General features: G+C 44.0%; 1 long non-coding RNA gene across 1 annotated transcript; it reads right to left on the reverse strand.

Moving 5' to 3' along the window:
• Positions 1-7,002: 7,002 nt before the first annotated feature.
• LOC127671177 (uncharacterized) lies at positions 7,003-23,773 on the reverse strand. Its single transcript, XR_007974680.1, has 3 exons — positions 23,693-23,773; positions 8,426-8,507; positions 7,003-7,169 (listed from the first exon to the last, which is right to left on the reverse strand). It is a non-coding gene; the product is annotated as an uncharacterized LOC127671177 (long non-coding RNA).
• Between the last annotated feature and the right edge of the window lie 187 nt (positions 23,774-23,960).

Below are 23,960 nucleotides of genomic sequence, written 5' to 3' on the forward strand. Positions count from 1 at the left end.
CTGGGCCAAGCATATACAAACCATCACAGAATCTTAACTGAGAAAATGCTTCCATAAGATCTGACTATTGGGCATTTTCTTAATTAGTAGTTAACGGAAGGAGGGCCCGGACCATAGTGAGCAGGGCCATCCCTGGGCTGGTGGTCCTGGGATCTCTAAGGAAGTAGGCTGAGAGAGCACTGAGAACAAGACAGTAAACAGAACTTCATCATGGCTTCTGCATCAGCTCCTGCCTTCAAGTTCCTGTCCTGTTCGAGTTCCCATCCTGCCTTGCTCCAAGGTGACATAGAGGCATAAGCCAAATAAACCCTTTCTTCCCCCAGTTTCTTTAGGCGTGGCGTTTCACCATAGCAATAACAATCTAAGATAAGATAATATGATTGCCGGTTTTAGGTTCCTCGTGGACAGAAGGTGTGGTTTCAAGAATCTAACACTTTTGGAAAGGGTAAAAAATAGGTATGTCCACACAGATAAGTTGATGGAAGAGAAAAGCAGCAAAGGGAACTCGGAAGAAAGAGAAATTCTCATTATGAAGATCACCCGCATTTAGCCAAAAGTAAAAACTATAAATGTTAATCAAGATTAACCCATATTACTTTACCGCAAGAACTTCCATAATTAAAAATGGCGGGTGTTGTGCTGTATGTATTAATACGATTGCCACCACTAATACTGGATGATAACAGCTCTCCGGTGCTAGAAAGAAGACAAATCCTCAAACATGTCACTTAGCAGAGTGTTTCACTGACCATCAAATTCAGATGATCCTTCAGATAACTCAATGCTTGTCCCTGTCTTTCAGCATCAAGAAAGGTCCAGGGAAGAAACATTTATTAGGTCTCTGTTTGAGCCTGGCATTTGTCGGGCACTTTGTATATAGCATATCCTTTAATCCTTGCTTCAAACCTGTAGGCAGAAAAATCACTATGACATTTCAAAGAAACCCAAAGTTGAGTTTCTTGACCAATGTAAAGTACCTTGCAGTTGGCAAAATCATAAGACTATGTATCTAGAATGCTTAGACAATCATCCATGAGGGAAGAGTCTCCCAGAAAAATGAAGGGTTTTGGAATAGTTTCCAAGGTTCCTATTTGGGGAAATAGATGGTAACTGCACTTAGTAATCTAGGAAATGGGTTTTAGAACAAGGAGTTATTGAATTACAATGTTGAAAGACACAAAATGGCGACAAAATATAGTCTCTCTCTCCTCTGTCCTCGCTCCTTCCTCTGCCCCAGACATAAAGGAAACAAGCCAGAAGGGACAGTTTCTACTCTAAATAGGTGAAAAAGAGATCACGACTTAGCTCAGCCTAGTGGCTATAACCCTACTTCCAGCAGTCTGGAGGCACAGTCAGGACTGACGTGAGTTCGTAATCAGCCTAAGTTATACAGAGAGTCCCTGAATAAAAAAAAAAAGTTTCAGTTTGCATGGTTCATGAGTCAAAAAGTCTTCAAATGCCAATGTCCAGAAAGCCGAGAAGTTGTGATTGGGTAATTTCCCGGTCTCCCCCTGGCCTGCAGTCTAAAGTCTAAGCCCTAAGTTATGCAAGGTTTCTTCTCATCCAGCAGTGTCCTGGTAAATATTGAGTTAGATAAGGCTCTGGCTTCTAGTGTTTGCCAGCTTCCCCAGTGTAAATATTCCCACTGCGGCTGATCTTAAGCTCTCCCGGCATTCAGCGTGGCGTTAGGACAGCGTGTGCACATCAGCCGTGAGGAATGTTCCTGCTCCTACCCCCCTTGAGTGGGCTCCATCTTCATGTCTCTCCTTCCTGCTCTTCCCTCCCATAGAGCTGCTGGATTCTAGAGAAGGTGGAGGGGACAACTCTAGACACCACTTTCAATACAGCCACTGTTAAAATGCAGATAAAACGTTACAATCTGCCTCTCCGTAGCTTGAAGCATGGGAGAGGGAGATCTTTTGGGTTTTTTTTTTTCCTGATTTTTATTTGGGCTGGCTTGTCACACTGTCTCAAGAGGCCACCACCTGGAAGCTGGAAGGCAAATATAGCCCAGAGACATATTTTGTGAGCTCATGCTTAATTTAAAAAAAAAATTTAAAAATTGTAGTTTGTCAACATGAAATACAAATTTCTAGATTAACTCAAGCTTTCCCATTTAAAATACCACTGATGCCTAGAACAAGGAAGTCATTCAAGGGATACTATGAGCATCCTTCAGCCTGCCTGGCTGGTTGGTACCCTCGGTCGCTTTAACACTACATCCTCCCTGGTTTTCACTTCGCTATCTCCATTCTAGCTTACTAAGATTTTCCACTCTGAGCGCCCAGTCAAACCCTCAACAACTGTCCCCATGGCTCCCCACAGCACAGCCAGTGATCTTTTAAAAACATAAATCACTGATTGAAATGTGGCTCAGTTGCTAGAGTGCTTGCTTAGCGTGCAAAGCCTGGGCTTGACAACAGCATAAGCCAGGTGTGGCGGCCCATACCTATAATCCCAGCTCCTGATGGGGCAGAGGCAGGAGAACCAAAAGTTGGATTTTCCAACTCATCTAATTGTGACTACACAATGGCTTTGGAGCCTGCCTGGTATACATAAAACCCTATTACAAAAATAAAAATAAAGTAAAATAATAAAATGGGAAAACCAGGAGGTGACTGACTAGGAGAATGTTTACTGAGCTAGCGTGAGGATCTGACTTCAGATACCCAGCATCCACGTAAGCCAGGTTTGATGCTGTAAACATTATCTCAGTGCTGGTGGGACTGGAGACAGGGAAATCCCAGGGACCTGATGGCCAGCCAGTCTAGCCAAAACAGTGATATCCAGATTCAAGGAGAGGACCCTGTGTCAAAGCTTAGTGGGGAGAAATTGAACAAAACACCTGGCATTAGCATCTGAGTGTCACCTGCAGCTACACACACACAATGCACACACACACACACACACACATACAGAGAGAGAGAGAGAGAGAGAGAGAGAGAGAGAGAGAGAGAGAATAAGTTCATTTAAAATAAAAGTATGATCAGGGATTATAACAGAACACAAACTCCCTAAAATATCCCTAGACAAAATTGGAAAGGTACGACCAATAGTTGAAAATAGAATTAGGTCAATATCAGACTGAGAGTATTAAAACTGTCTTTGGGACTGACTAAGACAAACTCTGATCTCACCAAATCTGTCCTAGCACTGTATTTATTCATGATGTATGTATTCTTTTCATTTACTTTATATATTTGTCGAAACTGCCATCACCTATGACCACGAACGCCCTTCTACAACTGCACATTCCTTTAGGGAAATGCAGCACTGGGAAGGCAAACAGTCTACCCGACAGACGCACAGCGCCTGCTTCAAGCCTTGAGCCCCATGATTATTAGACTCCCCTTCAAACTGAAATAAAATAAATATTTCACCCTGAGATTGAGGAATAGGATCTTTTTCTGAAGATGAGTTATAGCCCATCCCTGGACCCAGAGGACTCTAAGGAAGGAAACTGAGCCTGGGAACCAAAACCCATTTAGTATCAAATGTAGTGACAGATACTCAATTCTTGGGTGAATACTTATTAAGGAAATGCATGGTGTACAGGGCAGTCAGTGCTCTAAGGACTGAGACATTGTCATGAATCAAGGACAGTGCCCACCTTGTGACACTCATGTTCCAGCACAAAAAAACAGAATACAAATATGTATTCTGTTACACGGAGGTGACAATTATACACTGCCTGGTAAAGGCTTTCTTGAAAGGCAAAGGGCTAATAGAAAATCCCAGATGAGAGCGTTTTCCACAAGACGGTGTGAAGAGATAGACAGGGGACAAGGAGACAAGGTTGAGTGAGAAAGGGGGTCAGATCTTGTAGGACCACGCCGGCTTTGCAGGAAATTTAGCTTCCACTCTGAGTGGACTCCCTTGGAGGTTTTTTGGAAACCAGGGATAATACAATTTGACATCAATTCATTGCTTTAAAAGGTTGTTCAGTCATGTGTGGAGTCTCAGAGTATGGCATGGACAGAATCTGAAAGAGGTTTGGGGAAAACTCTACTCAATCGTTTTGGTGGAAATAGTACAAAACCTTCTAAATCCAAATACCTTGTCATAAGTCTACCATAAATATTTTAAAACAAGGAGCAGGGCACTAACAAACTATTCCCAAATACGCCTGCAGAGAAGGGACTCAACACCATTGTTCACAAATCAATTTTGGTTTCTCATACTCCTCAACCACCTGTTGTACCCTCACCACCCAAGAACTAACATGTCTGGAAAGGCTTTCTGTGGTCCCTACAGGCCGAGAGGGCACAACACTGCCATCTAGTGTGTGGAGGCCAGAGATGCTGCTAATCGTGCTACAGTGCATAGGACGACCCCCTCCACTGCACATGCGCAAGAATGGATTATCCAGCCCAAATACCAATGGTGCTGAGACTAAAAAGCTCTAGTCTGGACTCGGGACAGCCATTGTTCTCAGACTTTCCGCTAGTTATTCTTAAACCTACGGTCCATACAAAGTCAGGAAATCATACCCCGAGTTTGCTCGCCTTTCGCTTTGGCGGAGATTTGTAAAAGCAAATATTATGCTTGCTGTTTCGAATTTAGGAAGAACTCCTAGTGGACAAAGACAAATGGTGGTCAATGCTCTCAAACTAAAATGGGAGAGCATTGAGGGGGGAGCGTGGCTGAAAACTGCTTCCGAGTTTGCAACAGCAAAGCTTACATTTTAAATATGTAGATGAAAGCTTCATTCCAGAAAAACAGAAGCCCCAGGTACAGACTGTGCTTGAGGGCGGAGGATGCCTTTGAAAGCCGGACCGAGCCCGAGCGACGGGCTGTATAATTAAGTGATAATCAATGCAGAGCTGGGCTTTGTATTCCATTCCAGCACATTGGACTTGAATCTGAGCTTCAAATGCTGAAGCCATCAGTGCTCTGGCCCCTCATCAGTGAAGTGCAAATCAAGGCCTTTGACTGCTCCCGAGGGCAGTCCAGAAAAATAAAGCTGTGAACTGCAAACATGCTGTTTTCAAACTGCCAACTGTCCAGCGGTGTGGGCTCAGTCAGACAGACAAACCCAGAGTCGTAGGTACAAGACTGCATTCAATAAACAATGTTTCTCTGGAGTGAGAAAGAGAGGTTAGCGGGCAGGGGGCAGACGGTTCTTCGTGCAAAACAGAATGGCCGTTTATTTTAAAAGAGTATTAATCTCCATTTCATATGAAAATCAGGAATACTCTCTAGGTATTCAGCTCACTGGTAATTTCACTTAGAGAAAAACTACATTTTGTTTTTGTTTCTGTACTGTAGCTAAGATTATACAAAAGATGTAGAAAGGTAGGTGTGTGTGTGTGTGTGTGTGTGTGTGTGTGTGTGTGTTGTGTGACTGTGTGAGCATATATGGTGGGTGTGTGAATGTGTGTACATGTGTGTGCATCTGTGTCTATATGTGTATGCCTCTAGGTGCATGTGTGTGGTGAGTGTGTGTGTGTGTGTGTGTGTGTGTGTGTGTGTGTGTGTGTGTGTTAAACTGAGCTTTGGTTATGGGTATGGGGAATAGAGAGTGCTCAGCAGCCGGTTTTGACAAAATTCATGGAAGTTTTTTTTTAAGACTCATCACACCAGGAGCTGAAGAGAAAGCTCAGGAGTCAAGGGCACTTGTAGCCCTTATGTAGGACCCAAGTTCTGTTCTCAGGAGCCCCGTGATAATTCACAGCCACCTCTAACTCTAGTTTCAGATGATCTGATGTTTCCTTCTGATCTCTGTGGGCACCAGGCACAAACATGGTGCCCGTACATACATTCAGGCAAAACGTTCATGCACATAAATTAAACACGCAATTTTAAACCACAAGATTACTTCTAAAGTCATCGAACTGAAATCACAATAGAGGCTCTGAAGAAATGCTACTTACCACTTTACCGTGATGGTTAAATGTGCAGTGTCAGCAACATGAACTTATCTAGTCCTTTGAAAAGCCACTCTCCTGCTGTGCTCTTAGGATTATGGTTTAAGAAAATTAACAACAAAAAAAGAAAAATAACAAAGTTAAAGAGAAACTTCTCTTTGATTTTTATATAAACTGACTTCTTTTCAAAGGACTAAAACAGAAATTCCACACACAAAAATAGCTTAGGAGGGAAAGTCAGTGGGAACTCCAGAGGCAGTACTAGAACGAAGGCTCACATTCATCCTGTACTTTATGAACAGACTTGGCTGTCCAGAGAAAACCAGGACTCAGCGAAGGGAGAGAAACAGTCAGAAGGGAAGGGAAGACACTTGCGGGCTTAGCTAGCCCCACCCCTGCCAGGCACACTTGAGGACGAAGGCTCTGGCACAGCACAGGACTGTTGTTGAATTTGGTTGATGAAATGGTAAGGGAACGGCTGAAGGCCACACAGACACACAAGCCTGCCTGTGGATAGTGCCTGACTCACAGTCTCACAATGGATCAGTTTAAGATTTGTGAGGCAGAGGTGCTTTACAATGAAGCCAAGGCAATGTATACTCAGACAAACACATAGTTTGCCATTTTGAATTTTGATCTTCCCGCACACAAGTGATAGAGCTTGTGAGACTGTTGTGGTTTGTATATGTAGTGTCTCTGGTGTGTTGAGAGTTTTGTGTACAGATAGTGTGGCTCCTGAACGGGGTCTGGGGTCATGGGCACTAATAGCTAGACGGGAATGGAGAAAGTAGGTCTCTATCGTTGAGGAGTATGTCCTGCCCCGTGCTTGTTCCCTCTCCTCCCTCCCCGCTTCCCAGTTGTCATAATGTAAGCAGCAGCATTCAGCCCTGGATTAAAAGTTGACTTCAAGTCTACACTTTATACTGTGGCCTAAAACACCAGGCTCACTGTACCACATATGCCACATAGTAAGCCAATGGTGGTTTAATTCCATCTCAGTATGTTTTACCTGCCTAGAATGTTGGATTCCATAGCTGCCTGCAGCTACTACGAAGTGGGTTGCTGGAACAGAAGCTGAGGGATGGATAGGGAAGGGGCGAAAAGAAGTACGGCTAAGACAATATTCACTGATCAAAGCCAGAAACTTTAATGGCGCCAGACCTTTTAACAGTTTGGGCAAACCCTTCCCCCCAGACTCCGGGCTGAGTTCCGGTGGAAGTTGTCTAGCTTCTCTTGGAGGTCCTCGACTTGACTGCTCCGGCAGCTGGGTGGGTCACCTGCTTAATTCAGGAATTCCTAGACCTGGAGGAACAATGAACTTAACCTTTACTTCAAGCACTCCACCCTAGGTGGAGCAGGATCCTGGCTATCTGGGAGAAGTTAACCTAGACCATAGTCAAGTACACTCAAGGATAAAAATTCCTGCTTTAACCTACTTCCCTATTATGTCCGAAAGGCAGATTCCTGCCTGAAGCTAGGGATTGTCCTTGACCAAAGTCAAACTCAAACCTTGTGCATGACTGCCCCAATATGGCTCTCTACACTAGAATACAATCATAACCCCGCCACTGGGAAATCATAGAAGGCCAGGAAACTTTCTTAGCCCTAGAAGTCTGTTTCCATATTTGCAGAGAAGGCACTGTGTGCTTCTCATAGAGCTGATGGGACAGTACGTTTAGAGATGAGGCCTGAAACTTGGGCTGCAATAGGTATACAAGAGATGAAAGGCAGGTCCAGAATGTGGCTGAATGGAATAAGAGGTTTTCTAACTGCTGTGTGCTATAGCCCAAGAAAATGAAGCTAAAGCGTAGTTATTCAGAGTCTGTTCACTGTTCTTGGACTAAGGACTTCTTCGGACTAGTGTTCTGTTTAAACCTTGAGTTGAAACAGTAGCTGGCATGGCAGTGCTGAGAGACAAGAGCTTCCAAACTAGCACCAGATTACATAATCGCCCTGGGAGATGGATTAATGCCATTTTGTGGGTGTGGGCTAGTCAGTTAGAAAGTGGGCTCCTAACAAGGCCCCCAGTTTTCCCTTGTCTGATACATGTTCACTTACCTGCCTTGCAAGGATGACCTCTCTAGACGTCAACCCCAGGCCTGTAGACTTCCCTACCAACAGAACCATGAGCCAGATAAACTCATAACTTAACCTGTCTATTGTATTACTTAGGGCATCTCTGGTTATTCAAATGTGAACAGTTTCCTGCAGGATTATGTCTTTGATCATTTGGTCTCTGGCTGGTAGTATAGTTTGGGGTAGAGGTGTAGACCATTAGGGGCAGAGCCTCACATTTCACAGCCCAACCCTACTTCTTATCTGCTCTCTGCTTCCTGACTAGAGACAGGATGTGACCAGATGCCTCAGGTCCCTGCTGTCACATCGTCCCTGCCAAGCTGGATTGCATCCCTTCTTAACCTGTAAGTCAAAAATAAACCCTCCCTCCCTTATATTGATCCTTGTCCAGATGTGGTCATAAATAAGTAAAATAAAATAACAGGCTAATGCTCTCACTTTTGACCAGGCCTTTATATGGGCCAGCTCTGCCCCAGCAGTACCTGACAACCTTGAATCACTGCTGTATCTAAGTTGTTTGTAGTTCTTTCTCTCCGTCCCAGGCATCGTGACAGATATGCAAACCTGGAAGAGAAAGGATGTTAACATCCGTAGATTAAAAGCCCTTGAGCACAGGGAAATAGGAGTTAAAGAAAACGTCCCCTTTTTCATGAGGTACAGTGTACACAGCTTCTTCAGAGTCCACGCAATGGTCTCCCCCTTGCCTTCAACATGACCAGCTCACAGTGACATCGCCTTGGATTGCCTTTCACTTCTTCATCTTGAAATTATTTCCCAAAATGTGCTTCCTGTCAACAAGCCTTCATCTAAGGCTTTGCAAAGAGACAACTTCCTGATAATTTGGGTCGCAGAGGCCAGTGCACAGCGGACTCATTCCCATAGACAACGTCTGTGCTTCCATAAGCAACGTGAGACCACACCCACTGTGACGAGGACTTTGAAAGTGGGTCAGAGCTAGCACGCTTTGTGGCTAGACAAGCACAAAGCCATCTACCTCAGAGATGGAATGAATCTCAATGGTGAGATGTAAATGGCTCTGAAGAGCTGCCCGTGTACACAGGGCCAGCTCCTACATCTAACCAAGCTTCAGGTCATTGGCTAAGATACATAAGACCTGTCTTAAAGATTGTCACCTAGAGTTTGGTCCAGACCATAGCTCACAGTCATTGAGAGCCATGGGGCTATCACGAGGGCCTGTGATAACTTATTTGAGCACTGTACCTTGCCAACAGAGGGATGAAATAGCTCTTCATTTCCATCAGGCTGCTAATATGTAAAGATGCTATGGAAACTAATGAAATAGAAATGAATTCTGAAATACTTACTATATTTTAAAAATAGCCTCTGGCCCTTGTATGTCCTCTGCCAATGAACACAGCATACCTCGGCCTGAAGGCTACCTGTAAATCAGGTTCCTATCACAAAGAGAAGCTGTGTTCTCAGAGCATGAGGACCACTGTGAAGTCACACCCAGTAAAACACAACTTGGTTAATAACAGCTTCTAGGCCTCGGTCACCTGTATATGATCTCTCACACACACAAGCATGTGATCATACACACCTGGCATGGCAGCTTAATTAATTGATTGATTGTCTCTTTATAACAACCTTTCTACTATTTGGTCCCATTTTCAAAGGGAAAAAACAGATTTACAATGTGTACAAAACTTGCCTGAGACTAGAGATTAGTGATGTAGCCAAGTCCAGGATTGCGACCTGGGAGAGAGACCTTGCTGCCACATAATTCTGTTGACATATTGGGGACACGTTGTGCTATGTGCTCTGGAACACCATCATCATTCAGTCCTGATAGGTGACCTGTTTTTCTCCCTACTAATCTCATTCCACCATTCTGCTTTTCTGCTTGCTTCAAGCAGGTTTAAGGTAAAACAGAATCTGACTTCCCCTGCCTATGATTTCCAAGGACTTCTTGCTCCTCAATCAGGGAGCCATTCTCTGGCCTTCTTCTCCCTACCAAAGGAGGTACAAACGGAGACAAGCCCCACGCGCTGCATCTCCATGCCTGCCCCAGTCTATCCCATGCACCAGGGAGGGCATCTTGGGCATCATAGAGGAACCAGAGAGCAAAGGTTGGAATCCCACTACCTCCAGCTATGCGTTCTAAAGGTGCCAAGTGACTGTAAGAAAGAATTGGTCACATTTTCTGAGTGTGCCCTCTTTCTCCCAAAGTCAGAGAGAGCTGCTTTCAGAGCCTCCTCATACGTTCCTCTGCTTACATAAGCCCAGAAGCCCCAAGCAAACCCTCCTTTGAAATGCTAGCCATGCATACCCCACCCTGCCCCACCCCCTCCACCCTCCCACCCCCCCACCCCCCGCAGCCCCAGGCAGCCATCAACCTTGTCACTTCTCAGAATGACTGTAGTGACACAGTGAGGCTGGACCCAATCAACCTTGGCTGATTTGCATGTGTAATTCACTAAGTACATCTATCTGTCATGATGCAGCAGGCCATTCCCTGACAGGGTACGCCTTGATGAATGGCCAGGAAGTCAGGTTCCCAGGTCCATCAACACAGAAGACTGAATGTCAGCGCTGAAGGGGTTAGAGGACATCTCCCCGGGAAAGGTTTCCAGGCAAGCCAGCGATGTCGCAGTCATGAAGAAAATCCTGTATCATGGTACCTGCATATGAGCCCACATCTAGGTTGTCTTTTTCCTGCATCTAAAGAATGATAAGTCACAAAACATACCTGTCCTAGAAACTTAGTTAATTATTGCTTACCTAAAATTACTGAGTCTCAAAGAAGTGGAGTGCTACCTAACCCTTTGACCTAGTAACCCAATTACCCTAGTGATATGCAGAGATTTTGGTTCATACTCTTCCTTATAGATGACTGGATTATATTACTGATAATGATAAATGAAGTTTGGCACTCTTATATATGCCCCATGTATAATAACTTGGTTTATCTTCACATTGATTTTATGTGATAAATTATGAGTATTATTAATAAGAGTAAATATTATTATCAATATTTTATTAACGTCAATTTACACATATAGAAAATGAAACCTCTGACAGTCAAATATTTAGAGGCTGCCTCCAGAAACTGCAAGAAGCCAGACCCCTATTTTGTCTCTCAGCTTTCCCGCACGTTCCGCACACCCTTCAGTTTACAAAGAAGATGCTAGGAGACCCGTAATCATGATCATACTCTTGCACCCTCGGGCAGAATGGAGCATGCCTTGATTCTCCCCGTGTTCATGAGAACATAGCTGTTGAATCAATACTCACTATGGAAAATCGTCACTGCATGAACGTCGTCACTCATCTCAAAAAAAAAAAAATGGGATGAGAACAAAAGACGATGTAACTGAAGCCTTTGGATATATTTGATCACGCACACTGTTTTAACAGTAGGATGAGTTTATAATGGATCCTATTTACAAGGAAAGAAAGAAAAACTTAAAGAGGCAATTTGCCCAATACTGTGAGTTAAATTATGCCATCCTCCCACCCCCAAAATTCAGGCATTGAACACCAGCATGACAGTATTTGCAGTATCAAGGAATTAAGTTAAATATATCACACACACAGGAGCCTAAGCCAGCATGACTCTTATAAGAAGAGATATGCGAGTGGCCCCTTCCTCCCCTTGTCTCTCCTTTCTTTCTCACCCTAACCAACCAACACCTCAGTCTAGAACTCTAGGATCCATAAACACAGGAAAATAAATTTCTGCTGTTTAAAGCACACAGTCCATGACATTTTGTTATGGTGGTTTGAGCTGGCAGGTCACATGGCATCAAATAGCAGAGCAGAATCTGACCCCGGGCTTCCTTTCTGGATCTGGCCGGGTGTAGCTGGCACTGTTGGTCCTCTGAAAGTGGTCATCTCCAGTTTCCTTCCTCGATCCCCCAGAGAACACTGGGTAAATTCTAAGAGCCTGCATGCTGGTCCTGTTCTCATCAGAGACTGACTACATTTGCTCCATGTTCCCATTTGAACAATGGGATGGAAACACAGGTTTACGGAAAGATCTCTTTACAAAGAGAGATACGTGGGAAGAAATGCCCTCTGTTCTATTAGGCATGGGCATGCCTGTTCTTGAGAGCTTAATTTCCAGAGCTTGTTGAGAGAGTTACCTTGAGGAGATGATGCTAAGGACCAGGGAGTGAAGGACTGAACATCTTGCACATCTTGCTGATAGGCTAATGCACTTTTACTGTTCATGCTATTGCAATACTGCTTTCTTGTTGTAACAGACATGCTGACCAAAAATACAATGACTATAGGAAACCCCTGAATGTAGCTACCCACAGGCATCAGAGGGGAGAAATCTGTCAGGTCTGGAACCTGACACTAGTGGGAAAGCCACTAGACAATGATGTCACACATGCTAATAGACAGGCTCCTTGCTAATGCCAGATTTGCTTATACCAACAGGAAAATGCATCTTGGGTGCCTCTGACCAAATGTTTCTCCTCTGTCTGCCCAGTGAGCTGATGTCATTTCTACTCTTGGACTTTTAAACTTATTCAGTGAAGGACTAAGTGGACAGGGCCCCAGTTGGAACATTAGCTAAGAATATCTTGTTAACTAGTGACTTGTAATTTTTCACTGTGGACATCCAGATTCTTGAAAGCAACCTTATCACTGAGGTCTCCAGTAAAACTGGCAACATCGCCAAGACAGTCTTTATATTTACTTCTAGTGTAATGTTGGCTTTTTTTTATTCAATATATTTTTATTTACATTTCAAATGATTTCCCCTTTTCTGGCCCCCCACTCCCCGAAAGTCCCATAAGCCCTCTTCCTTTCCCTCCCCCTGTTCTCCCATCCACCCCTTCCCACTTCCCTGTTCTGGTTTTGCCCTATACTGCTACACTGGGTCTTTCCAGAACCAGGCCACTCCTCCGTTCTTCTTGTACCTCATTTGATGTGTGGATTATATTTTGGGTATTCCAATTTTCTAGGCTAATATCCACTTATTAGTGAGTGCATTATAAGCATACATACTACAGATTTTATTGAATGAATGGATGGGTTAATTAAATAATTAATTAAAACATCTAATAATTGTCAAATGCAGGGCCATGTGTGTGTGTGTGTGTGTGTGTGTGTGTGTGTACTGCCCATGCAAGAAGTCAAGAAGAGAAAACAAAGGGAGGAAAAATTAAAAAGCCAAAATAAAAACATTGTTTAAAACACTTCGTTAAGTGAATTGTGCTGAACAGAAAGAAATTATATGTCTGGGGTGGCAGATATGCCAGTGGCCTTCATCAGATCTTCACACACCATGTTCATGTATGGAAACACTACACTGTAGCCCATAAACCTGCACATTACTAGAAGAAAAGGTACAGTTGCTAGAAGAAGGTGCCTCAGGGGACAAAGCACTGGCTGTGCAGGCATAGGAACTGGAGCTGAGATCCCCAGCACCCAACAGAGGCTGAGAGAGAAGCTCTTCATCCCAACGTTCCCACAGCGAATAGGAGGCAGAGGCGGGAGAATTCCCAGAAACCTTCCCGGCAAGAAACTCTGTCTCAAACAAGGTAGAAGAAGGGAACTGACACCCAGAGTTATTCACACACCACACACACACACACACACACACACACACACACGCATTGTGCACATAGAGACACAGGTTTTTTAAAATATTATCTTTTATTCGATATATTCTTTATTTACATTTCAAGTGATTTCCCCTTTCCTGGATTCCCCCCCCCTCCCCGAAAGTCCCATAAGCCCTCTTCCCTCCCGCTGTTTCCCAATCCACCCATTCCCACTTCCCTGTCCTAGTATTCCCCTATACTGCTGCACTGAGCCTTTCCAGCACCAGGGGCCACTCCTTCCTTCTTCTTGGGTATCATTTGATACATGCATTGGAGACACAGTTTTTAAAGTGAAAAAAAATTAATAAATGTTTAGGAAAAATGGTTCCATGTAGAACTATTAAAATAAGCAAATAAAAATATATGAATGAAATAGAATGAATACTCAAGTCCTGTAAAGAATATCATGTGAGCTATTAATTGACTTTCAAGACTCAGTATACAGTTGGGAGAAAATTAAGCCAACTGACAACCATGTTAGCTTATTTTTCCATGATAGTATGCTTGGGGTAACATATTGAGACATAAAAGTTATTTTTGATACACAGTTCTGAAGCTTCAGTGAGAACAAATGGGACCATCTTGCCAAGAAAATGGAGGAAATTCTGAGTTGCAAAAGTGAAAAGAAAAAAAGCAGAGAAAAAGACTGAGACCCTTGAGAGGTGCACCCCCAAAGGTCCCAGGATCCCCTAAAGATTTACAACACCTCTGACTTGTACAACTGTGGAGATGAAGCCGTTGCTACCCGGGCCTCTACAGGAGGGTTTGCCCAACACATAGCATTTACTTTGTACCAAATACAACAGACATTCTTGTATTTAATTCTCCAATAACTGAGACAGGTGCTGTCCACTTGATCTACCAGGGAAAGTGGGACTAAAAGATATTAAGACGCAGGTTCCGAGTGGCGTAGCCAGTAAGCAACAGAGCCAAGATTTAAAATTTCTAGTCACTGGGTCCCATTTTTTGTTCTCACCATTCCCAAAGATGCCTTTCCATCAAAACACCAATGCAAATCATATTTACTCTTCTAAGTTCTGGCCTTGTGGGAACCCATGTATGTCTGGGTGCTGCGATCAGTGGGTCAGATGCAAATTATAAACAGATGATCCTCAGCCTACCATGCATAGCGCGCCTCTCTCTGGGCATCCCTGGGAAAGGCCCGTCTGCTCTCCACCCTCGCCTGACTTCTGTTACTTTATGAGGCAGATCGAGTGTGCGTGCCATCAGAGGCCACAGGCATTGGGCGCTTAGAGAGTCCATAGGATTCCCTCTAACAAATGAGGATTCTACCTGAAGGTGCCTTTCCTCAGAACGTAATTCCTGAAATCTTAGTTTTTCTTTATCTCCTCTAAAAATGCCCTGGTACCTCAGCCTCAGAGCCTCTCACAGCTGACAGCCTTTTGCAGCTAAGGATCATTTCCACTGCTTCTTGGATACCGGTTGCCAGGTAGACATACAGCTGAAACAATAGCACGTTATCAGCAGGCAGGCGCTGTTAGCCCAGCGAGCCGCAGGTCTGGGCTGGCAGCTGGAGATAGTCAGGGGTGGGAGATCCGAGACGCTCCGCAGACTGCTGTGGTCCTGTTGCGGTGGATTAGTGAGTCTGCATCCGGCTGACAGGAACCACAGCAGCTGGAATAGATATCAACCTGCAGTTTGCAGAGTCAATGCGTTTTTATGGTGGTCAACTATTTGCACAGTGAGACAGAATCTGCCCCATGCGAGGTCATGGAAGTTTTCACCACTGTTAAACGGGTGTTTCTGCATGCCACCCATGGAAAGTAATCCAAGGAAGTGCCCTCTGCGATCAACCTTTTCTTTTTAACTTTCCTAGATCATGTCATTCCTCGCAAACTTCCAGATTCTCCCCCAGAGGACCACAGAAGGGACCTTGGGAATCTCTCTCTTAAGATCACTCTAGTTGGCTTGGTTTCTGTCAATACATGAGCTTAGGGTACAAGCTATTAAGATGAGTTTCTTAGGTTAACTCGGGCTTTAAAAGTACAAAGTGTCTCTGCAAATGATGGATATTACCCATCTCGCAGGGTTGTTTTTTGTTTTGTTTTTTGTCGGTTTTTTTTTTTGTTGTTGTTGTTGTTTTCTGCTTTTGGTTTTGTTTTTTGTTGTTGTTGTTGTTGTTGTTTGGGTTTGTTTTGTTTGTTTGTTTGTTTGTTTTGTTTTGTTTTAAGATCCTCTACATCAAGATGAGCAGCGCCAGGACCTCACATTACCCTGAAGATGTGCGGAGGCTCCCCCCGGGACAGCTCATCAGAATCCGACCTGTCAACAGCACATGGCCCAGCTGACTTATGAAGCGCGTCCCGCGAGATTGTTTGGTATTCTGAAGAGGCAGTGGTGTTTGTTGGGGGCCAAGGCAGTGCAAGACACTTTGGGGTCTGCCAGACTTTCATTCCCTCCGGATCGCCCCCTTGCCTCCCAGCAGGAGCTGACCCGGGCTTGGAAAAGGTTAACTAGCACAAACAGCCGTCATTTGTGGCGAGTGGGAAACCCCATGTGCTAGCCCGGCTTCCCTTTATGAGGCGTGCGGGGTGGGTCTGCACTGTTGTTCCACGGTTGGCACTGGGTAAATGCCCAGCGTGCTTCTGCTTGAGGGACTGGAAGGGCCTGTCTCCAGGACAGAGCCTAGGAAGAAGAAGAAAAGCCCATGCCATCAGTACCCTCCGTGTCTCCAACCCCGGGGGAAGCGAAGGGGGAAGGACGGAAGGACAAAAGTTGGGGACAGAATGACTCCAGAGGACTGAATACAGGCGTTCACCTAGACCTAATCGGTTCAAATGCTCTGTTTCAAACCCATCTGCTTATCTCCAGCAGAAGTTTGGGGACCGGCTCCTGTCCCATTGTGAGTCCATCATTTTGCAAATCTATTCCTGTCTGCGCTCTCATTATAACAGATGTCAGCAGAGGAATCTGAGCTGTCAGGGAGCCGCCAGCCTTGAAAAGAGGAGCGGAGGCAACAGGCCAGGCACACAAAACAAGTCAGCCCCGCTGCAAGCATAAACAGCCATGTTTGTCTCAATATTTTCCCACATCGCCCAACAGTTCCAAGGGACGGTGTTTTGAAAAGAAAAAGGAGGGAAAAGTCACAGTAGCAATAATTTTAAAAAAAAAAAAAAGCAGGATCAAGCTGTCTGCATTCACTTTGGTGCCGAACACTTTGCGGGCTGCTTAGGCCTAAAACCAACTTTCTCTGCAACAGAAATTAATATGATCCTTCTAAGAACTGTGCTGCAGGCCGAGCTGTGCTGGTGCACACCTGTAATCCCAGCACCTGGGAGGCAGAGGCAGGTGGATTTCTGAGTTCGAGGCCAGCCTGGTCTACAGAGTGAGTTCCAAGACAACTAGGGTTACACAGAGAAACCCTGTCTTGAAAGAAAAAAGAAAAACTGTGCTGCAGTTAAATTTTAGGTTGGGCAGCAATGAAAAGAGGAAAAGAACTCAAGAATTCTGTGATTTGGTTGTTTGGTTGGGGGTCTTTTACACACACACACACACACACACATACACAGACACACACAGAGACACACAAGCACACATACACACCCCACATACACACACACCCCCACATATACACACAGACACAAACATACACAGACACACACAGAGACACAGACACACACACACACCCCACATACACACACAGACACAGAGATACATACACAGACATACACAGAGGCACACAGGCACACACACACACCCCACATACACACACATATACACACACACAGACACAGAGACACACACCCCAATTACACACACAGACACAGAGATACACACACAGACATACACACACACACATACAGACACACACAGAGACACACAGGCACACACACACCCCACATACACACACAGATACACACATACACAGACACAGACATACACACACACACACCCCACATACACACACAGACACACACACACACCGCTCCAGGTTTTACTCCCTTTTACCAACCCCGTGCCATGCTGGGCGGTAATCAACAGGAGTCAATATCTTGCCGAAGGCAAGGAGACTAGCTGGTGTGATTGCTCGCCAGCCTCGCCCTCTGACTGAGAGTCAGGCTAACCCGTGGGGCGACCAGCAGCGGGAGACATTCGAGGACCGTTTGGGAACTGGGCATATTGAGATGCCAGGCTTGTCTGCCAACTCCCGAACTCACTGGGTTGGGCGAGTCCTGTTCACTGCATTCGGTGAAGAAGGAAAGGGGGGAATTGGGAAGTGTTAGCATCCAGCAAAACACACCCATTCCTGGAACCCTCCGCCCTCTGGGGCAGCTGACTTTCACCCTGGTCTCAGAATTACCAGAGTCAAGAAGCCATCTCTGCCCTCCCACCCAGACGTAAAGGCCACCCTCAGTTTTAATTCAAGGACAAAACCGTCACCGCACCTGCAAATGGAGCTTCCAAAAGTCACCCAGGCTCTTGGGGTTGTGGATGAAAAGCAGAAGAAAAATCACTGACTGGGTCCACTGGCTCTTTAGAAATTTTAATTGACCCTATACTTTAAAAGGGGGTTGTAGCTTAGTGGTGGACAGGCCAACGTGAGGCCCCACTTTCAACAGCTAATACCACAAACTAAATCGATTTGATAAATAAATGCTGGACAATAGAACAATGGTGCATTGAAATCTCTACGTGTAGCTTAGACTGTGATGTTTTCTGGGGGACATTCTGTTTCATAAGACCATAAAGGTTAAGGCAGACCATACTGTCATGGCCTCCCTAAACCTCACGTCATCAGACACACCTTTAAAAAAAAAATCTTGAGTCATCCTACCCTGCTGTGTAGAGAAACACAACTCACTTTCCATCCCAAGGCGTCCAGGCAAATGTTGTTACCCCAACCCCTCATTCTATGACTGAAGAAATTAAGACTATAGGAGAGCTGAGACCAAAAGCTGTGTCTTTGTGTCTGCCTCTCTGTGCCTTTCCCTGCACCTTAGTATGAAAAGTTCCATCAACTTCACAGTCGCTCATGAGGCGGGAGCCATGACGTCATGATCAGAGTATACATCAAAGCTTGTAAACACGTGTAAAGTACAGAGTGGAAAGAGACAAAAGACAGACGGTAATGTAATATGTCCAAAATTCATTTTGTAAGTGGGTCTCTTTTTGTACGTTTCTTAGAAATACATACAAAATATTAACCATGATTACTGTAGGATGGTGAAAACTTTGCCTCTTCTCAATTTAACTTGTACTTTCAACATTTTACACAACGTGCATGTGAAAACAGTATTGAACCTTACAGAATAAAACCAATGTACTTGCTTGGTGGTATACATCACAGATAATGTTTTAAATTAGATACAACAAGGAAGGAAGCTGGGCATAATGGCTCCGTCTGCCCAGCACATGACAGGCTGAGGCAGGGGATCAGAAGTTCAAAGTCATCTTGTATGTAGTTTGGTCAACTTGACATAACCTAGAATCACCAGGAAGAGAGTCTCATGAAGGACTGTCTATACTGGGCTAGCTTGTAGGTTGTCTGTTGGAGTTAACTGATGTGGAAAGACCCAGTCCACTATGGGTGACACTATTCCTTAATCAGGGGATCATGTATTGTGTAAGAGTGGAGAAAAGCAGAAAATCTTGTGACTGTGTATGGGATGTGAGCTGTTCAAATCTCCCACTCCCACAACGATGAACTGTAATCTGGAACTGTAAGCTGAAATAAACCCTTTTCTCCCTAAGTCGCTCTTTGTCAGAGCATTTTACGGCACCAACAACAATGCAGCTAGAACAGCTACACAGTGAGCTTGAGGCCAGTCTAGACTACAACCAAATAAATTCAGTGTACTGAGACAGGAAAATAGCTCTACGTTTAAGAATTAATTTTATTCTATTTATTTTATGGGTATGAGTGTTTGTCTACAAGTGTGTCTGTGTACCTCATGTGTGCCTGATGCCATCAGGGGACATTAGATTCCCTGGAACTAGACTTACAGGCAATTGTTAGCTGCCGTGTGGATGCTGGGAACTGAACCCTGATCCTCCAGAAGAACAGCAAGTGTTCTTAATCACTGAGCCATCTCTCCCAGGCCCACTCTGCCTTATCTTTAATCATTCAGCTATGATTGATATGATCTATGATCCTGTAGACCTCTTGATTCCATGATCTACTATGCTCTCTGGGGATTGGGGAGGAGGACATTGTTATCTGCCATTTGAGAGACACACGAGTTACATTTTCATGATGCATTTGATATACACTGTGAGAGAATGCAGAAACATAAAGATGGGTCACTGAAGGATAAGTATCTGGCTCGCTGGACTCCTCTAGCACGGAGGTGACACACAGACACAAGTCTTCACAGCGGTCCCATCAAGCTACGCCTCCCCACAGCAAGGTAAAGCACAGCTCACGTGACAACAGGAAACTGTGCTCCTACTGATGTAACTGGAACCAGTTACCTGTCACGGGAAGCTCAGCGTTCAGTTGCTTCCTTGTGGACCGTGGCTCCTGTCCAGCAGACTTGACCGGCAGAGTGGACTCCTGGAAAGTTCTTGGCTATGTGTCATAATACTGATGATGTAAATGACTATTTAGCCAAGAGTGTTACGTTCATGCAATCATGAGGGTTACATCCTCCAGCTCAGTGATTGCTTCAGTGTTCTTGTCCGTCACCACCCCAAACAGCTCCTTCATTTCAGGGAACTTGAATTTTGTGAATAATATCTTCATATTTTTTGTCAGGGGTTGATTCTGACAGGATAAAGTTTATATTTATATTTATGTTTATATTTATATTGTTTATATCTTTATCTTTATCTATATATTTATCTATATATTTATATTTATATTTATATTTATATTTATATTTATATTTATATTTATATTTATATTTATATTTATATTTATATTTATATTTATATTTATTTATATTTATATTTATATTCCATCTGAAACCTTGCAGCTAATCTTATTTTCTCTGGGCTCAGTTGCATTCAGCAGCTCCTCTGGCCTCCAGTGCTGGTCTTCTCCTTTATACTGGTATTTCTTGGGGGTCTGAGTTTAGAATCTCTCTTTCACTAGTATCTATTTTCCACAAAGCACGTCTCCCGGGTACCAGGGTCCCTGTGAACAGTGATTCTGGTACCAGAAGTGGTCTGGGTACCACAGTACACACTGTGTTGGGGACAGTTAATCTACTTTTTTAAGATTAATTTATTTCATGTATATGAGTACCCTATCACTGTCTTCAGACACACCAGAAAAGGGCATCAGATCCCATTACAGATGGTAGTGAGCCACCATGTGGTTGTTGGGAATTGAACTCAGGACCTCTGGAAGAGCAGTCAGTGCTCTTAACCACTGAGCCATCTCTCCAGCCCCCACAGTTAATATTTCTAAAGCTGTTTTATAAATGATATATCCTAAAATATCTCAAAATCATGGTGCATATTTTACGTCAAAATGTGTGAAATTGGGTTTCTGTAGATCTGTGGTCCTAATTTTGCCAATGCTGTGGCCCTTGCATTGTGCCAATGCAGTGCCTCATGTTGTCGTGACCCCCACCATAAAATTATTTCCGTTGCTGCTTCCTAACTGCCATGTTGCTGCCATTTTAGATTGAAATGTAAAGATTATTAGAGCTAGAGGTTTCCCAAAGAGGTCATGACCCTTGAGAGCCTATGCTGTAGATCAAGATGCAAGTGCCAGAAGCTTGTCACACGCTGTTTGACAGGTCACAGGCTTTCAGGAGTTAAAGGAGACGGACCAAAAGTGCACCACCACGAGGGTGGGTGCTCTAGCCCTGCTCCCCACGAGTGCCAACGCCGGCATGGTTTGAGCCAAGGCTGCATCTTGTTGGTGTTGAATCATTGCCTTGGTTTGCACACCAGCCAGCACGTCCTTACAGGTAAGTCTTCATATCTCTCAGGCCTCAGTGTTTCTCCTGAAAAGTGGGGCATCCTGATACCTGCTTCGTATTAAGTTTTCCAGTTCATGTTAAGTGTCTAACCTTCTTCCTGGGTATATAAGTGAGTATCGATGAAATTTTAATTCTTTAATTTGATCCACAAAAAACAGGTTTTAAGGACCTAGTGTCTCCAAAAATATTATCTGTATGAAATGCATGTTCTTGTGAGCCCTTCCCTTACAACAGAATTCGCTGATGTCTGTTTGCATGTCTCCCATCTACCAGTCATCATCTGAGAGACAGAGGTAGGATTTGTTCTGAGGCTCTGCGCGTCTGGCTTACACGCCGTTTCTCTTACTTTTTAGTGTTTTGATGGTCTCGTCCTAATAGAACGCTCTAGAAAAGGGAGGAGAGAAGAAACCTTGGGAAAGTTGTAATTAACAGTTTCTAATCGTGCAATTATTCCTTGATACTTAACAAGCTCTTTAAAGACCCAGGACTGGGGGACAGAAAGACTACAGAAGTCACAGGCGATAGAGGGCACTAGGAGAATACAGCCCACCAATCACCTAAGCAGGGCTCACAGCGCTCACAGAGACTGAAGCAGCAAACATGAGGCCTGAAGGGGTAGCATCACGTCCTCTCTGTGCATGCTATGGCTGTTAGCTTGGTGTTTTGTGGGGCTCCTAACCGTGGGAACAGGGGTGTCTCTGACTCTTCTGCCCACTCTTGGGACTCTCTTCCTCCCGTAGGGCTGCCTTGTCCTTTTCTGGTTCTATCTTGTTTTGTTCTGTTTGGTTGTTGTCTCTAGAAGTGTGCTCTTTTCTGAATAGAAAATGGAGGGGGAGTGGATCTGGGAGAGTGGGAAGGTTAGGAGGAGCTGGGAAGGGTGGAGGGAGGGGAAACTGTGGTTGGGTTGTATTGTATGAGAAAAGAATCTATTTTCAATAAAAATTATAAAAATTAATTCAGGACTATGAGGCCAAGACGGCTTATTGCTCTTGCAAGTGACCCAGCATGCTCCTCTTTCCAATGTTTAATTTTGTTATGATCTACAATCTGTCTCTTCCTGCTAAGATGACAAGTCCACAAGCAGGTTCTTACCTATTTTACTCATTATTTATTATCCATTATATGACTCATTATTTGTCTCCCCAGAGTCTAGCACAGAACCCACAAACACCAACCACACGAATAATACTCACTGAATGGATAACTAACCAAATAATCTGAGCAAACACATTTCATTTGTAACAAAGCTTGGTGCTTTTGATTTATGCTCTCTGTAGCAAAGGCAATCTCCAACTCTTAGCAACAAACAGAAAGAGCTAGAATATTCCAGAAAAAAAAATCAATGTAACTTTCTTTTATAAAGGAAATCAAAGTTTAATCATTTCCTACTCATTAATTAGTGGCCATGCTGACCAATAAGTCATATGAATGTAGACCTCGCTTTATTTGAACATTGCGCACAATACAAATTTAAACTCGCCACGCCCTTCCACAAATCATCACTGCATATAATAGAGCTTTTCTTGACAAAGCTATTCTTATAGATCAGAAGCTATTCTTACAGATCAAATTCTTATAGACAAAGCTATTCTTATAGATCAAAAGCATAGTTTTGGTTTCATTTTATTTAGAAGCATGTTCAAATGACTAAAGTTGGGCTCCTAAAATGGAGAACTTTGGTGCAGTAGTTGAGCTGCAGTTACTAACTTCTGCAAATTAAAAGCACACTAATAAAACCAAATAAAAACCCCAAAACAAAATACTGTCAAACTTTCACAATTGAAAAATAATTACTAGAAAAAGCACTCATCATCATGATGTTAAAACTGAAACAAAAGATTGCTCATTGTAGGTATTTTTTCTCTTCTATACCTGCATTATTGGTAAAAATGTTCACGTATTCAGACAAATGTGCTGACTGATAAATATCCATTTTCTAAGGAAATGGTTGACAACTAGACTGTTTGAATTTTCCAGGTTAAGAGATGATCCAGTGATCCTTAGTGAGTCCTTTCAGGGGAAACAAAAATAGCTGTTTGACTTCTAAGGCTTCTAAGAAATCAGAATCAACATTTCTAGAGTTGGTGGATACCACCCAGTGGCCTGTGGGAATTATACACTCCACAACGAGGGTCCAAGCATCGCAGATGCAGGAGATCCCAAGCCACTCCCAGATCTCCTCTGTATACAATAGCTAAGGGGTGGGCACATAGGAATCCCCCTCCCCAACAGGAAGGGAACTTCCACCACTCAAAAAGAAAGCAGAAAGAAATCCTACCCTCTATGCTCAGACCTCCTCGAAGAAGTTTGTCCTTGACCTGGAGGCACTGTGTTAGCTTCTTTTCTGGTTGCTGGGATAAAACACCCTAGAAAGGAAAGTGGATTTTTTATTCCCAGTTCCAGGCTACAGTCCAACATGGCAGGGAGTCACGGAGGCAGGAGCTTGAGGGGTTGGTCATATCATTTCCCTAAGCAGGAAACAAGAAGGATGAATGCACGCATTCTTACATCAAGGTCATTTTCTTCACTCTCACACAGTCCTGGGC

The sequence above is a fragment of the Apodemus sylvaticus genome, chromosome 20 (genome assembly GCF_947179515.1).
Source record: "Apodemus sylvaticus chromosome 20, mApoSyl1.1, whole genome shotgun sequence".
In the NCBI taxonomy this organism is placed as follows: domain Eukaryota; kingdom Metazoa; phylum Chordata; class Mammalia; order Rodentia; family Muridae; genus Apodemus; species Apodemus sylvaticus.